General features: G+C 41.3%; 1 non-coding gene across 1 annotated transcript; it reads left to right on the forward strand.

Annotated features, from left to right (window-relative positions):
- The first annotated feature begins 723 nt into the window (after window positions 1–723).
- Window positions 724–830, forward strand: LOC114908237. The gene has a single exon (XR_003796926.1). It is a non-coding gene; the product is annotated as a U6 spliceosomal RNA (small nuclear RNA).
- Window positions 831–3,025: the final 2,195 nt, after the last annotated feature.

Here is a 3,025-nt window from a genome sequence, read left to right on the forward strand (position 1 = left end):
ACTCATGAACAAAAAGGTGGAAAATTTTTGGAAATTCCTGGCAGCAGCCAGGCTTGAGTTGTGAGGCTGACACATCTGGGGTTGGGCTGGGACAGTTGGGTGACCGGATCCTCTCTCCACCCAGTCTCATCCTCCAGCAGGATGGTGCAAGCTTGTGCATGTGGCTCCATCAACAGTGAGCAAACAGACACCAAAAAAGAAAAAAAAAGATGAAAGCTTGTCATTTGTGACAACATGGATGGACCTTGAGGGCATCATGCTAGGTGGAATAAGTCAGACAGAGAAAGACAAATACCATATGACTTCACACGTGTATGGAATATTAGAAAACAAAGAAAATTCATGAACAATCCAAACAGACACATAAATACAGAGAACAGAATAGTGGTTACCAGATGGGGAGGGGAGTGAGGTAGGGCAAAATAAGTAAAGGGTATCAACTGTAGGGTGATGTATGGAAACAATTTTTGGCGGAGAGCAAGCAGTAGGATATACGGAGGTAGAAATATAATGTACACATGAAACTTACGTACCTCAATAACATCAATCTTTTTAAAAAATGGGTGAGTTTCTCCGCCAAGAAAGGGGAGGCTGGACAGTTCCAGAAATTTACCAAAGCCTGCACCAAACTATGGCTGGGAAGTGTGTGTGTATGCAAGTGTTATAAGAGCATTGGTTATAATTCAGAAGAAGATTCTCAGAAGTTTAAAAGAATGAGGACAAGTGCTCTCTTCAGCAGCACATGTACTAAAATTGGAACCATACAGGGAAGATCACCATGGCCTCTGTGCAAGGATGACAGGCAAATTCGTGTAGCATTCCATATTTTTATATAAAATAGATAATCAACAAGGACCTACTGTATAGCACAGGGAACTCTACTCAACACTCTGTAATAACCTATATGGGAAAAGAATCCAAAAAAGAATAGATATATGTACATGTATAACTGAATCACTTTGCTCTACACCTGAAACTAACACAACGTTGTTAATCACCTATACTCCAATATAAAATTTAAAAAAAAAATGAGGACGAGATCTCCAAGACCCTTTCTAGCTCTGTAATCCTATTAAAAAATAAATATCGATAAAAGTCTTAGCAAAACAGACAAAACAAAACAGAAAAAAGAAAAAACAGTAAGTGGAAATGTAAGACCTCTTAAAGACCAGGCATGAAACCGGTACACTGCTATTTTCATCACGTTGCTAGTCAAAGTCAATGGCAAAGCCAGCCCAGATGCAAGGGATAAGGAAACAGATTCTGCTTCTTGATGGGAGGAGCTACAAAGAATTGTGACCATGTTTGCTATCTATTACAACTACATAAGGAAAGTGATCACTTCCAACAAGAATAACCTAGTATGACCCTGTATTCTTCAGGGTTCCCAGACTCTAAAGATGAGCTTACATATGAAGATGGACCAATTAAATAGTATATAAGAATTAAATCCCAGACTTGGGATTTGGACTTGGGCAGAACAGAGGCAGAAGTGAGACCCTTAGCCATGATTCTTCACCACTCAACTCAAAGAGCAGCTCTTCCAAGTTGTTATTCATATGCCCAAACCAAATATTACCAAGTACCTTCCTTTGAGCCCCCCTAGCAATACATGTGTCATCTGCAATAGTCCTTATCTTACCCTACTATGTAGTAAAATCATTTTTCTACCTTGATCCCCTAGTCTCAGTTTAGGCTACTTGAGGACAGGCACTGCAACTTGTCAATCATTACATCTCCTAAGCATCAGGCACAGGAAGCACAATGGAGTACACTTGCTACACTTTAAAGACATTTGCATGGATATTTATAACTAAATTTGGTCTCTAGTTTTTTTTTCTATTGGGCTAGATTTGGCAGACTTTTTAAAGAATGTGTATCTGCCTGATAAAAATAATTTGGAAACTTTCTGTTTTGTACCATTAAATCATTCAAATATGGTAAATTATATGGCACATTCATGTAGGCATCTTGGATTGAAAGTGTATGGCTTGCTGCTCCTCTAATCACCCTAGTTGCACCTTAGCCATTTTCTTTTTTGTTTTGTTTTTTTAAATATTTATTTATTTGGCTGTGTTGGGTCTTAGTTGTGGCACGTGGGATCTTTGTTGTGGAATGTGGGATCTTTTTAGTTGCAGCATACAGAATCTTTAGTTGCGGCATGTGAACTCTTAGTTGCGGCATGCATGTGGGATCTATTTCCCTGACCAGGGATCGAACCTGGGCCCCCTGCATTGGGAGCATGGAGTCTCAGCCACTGGACTACCAGGGAAGTCCCCACTACTACCTCATTTTAAACAAATAGAACCCAGTAAACAAGGAAACCATTTTCATGAGGACATGTTTCTCATGACGTCTTGTTACCCAATGCACAGTGCCAAACAAACCGAAATCAGAGTTTGGAGCAGAGAGAGTTTTATTGCAGGGCTATGTAAGGAAACGGGTGGCTTGTGCCCCACAAACCCCAAACTCCTTGGAGGGTTTCAGCAAAGCACTTTTAAAGGCAAGGTGAGGGAGGGGCGTGGTCTGTTGTTGCAAACTTCTTGGTGTCAGAATCCTTTGTTCTTACATCTGTCTGTGTAGGTCAGGTCATGATGTTCCTGTAAACCTCCAACAAGACAAATGTTATTCTCTGTTCTGCCACGTCTTATCTCTATATGTGAATGGACTCTTAAAGATCTAAAGCCTTGAGAATGAGTTATGCTGTTTATTGCAGGCTATAGGCAACATCCTTTTTTAAAAAATTATTTTACTTATTTATGTTTAGCTGCGTTGGGTCTTCGTTGCTGCACATGGGCTTTCTCTAGTTACGGCGAGCGGGGGGCTACCCTTTGTTTCAGTGCACAGGCTTCTCGTTGTGGTGGCTTCTCTTATTGCGGAGCATCGGCTCTAGGTGCATGGGCTTCAGTAGTTGTGGCATGCAGGCTCAGTAGTTGTGGCTTATGGGCTCTAGAGTGCAGGCTCAGTAGTTGTGGTGCATGGGCTTAGTTGCTCCGCGGCATGTGGGATCTTCCCGGACCAGGGC

The sequence above is a fragment of the Monodon monoceros genome, unplaced genomic scaffold (assembly GCF_005190385.1).
Source record: "Monodon monoceros isolate NGI ecotype Baffin Bay Population unplaced genomic scaffold, NGI_Narwhal_1 Super_Scaffold_3, whole genome shotgun sequence".
Lineage (NCBI taxonomy): Eukaryota > Metazoa > Chordata > Mammalia > Artiodactyla > Monodontidae > Monodon > Monodon monoceros.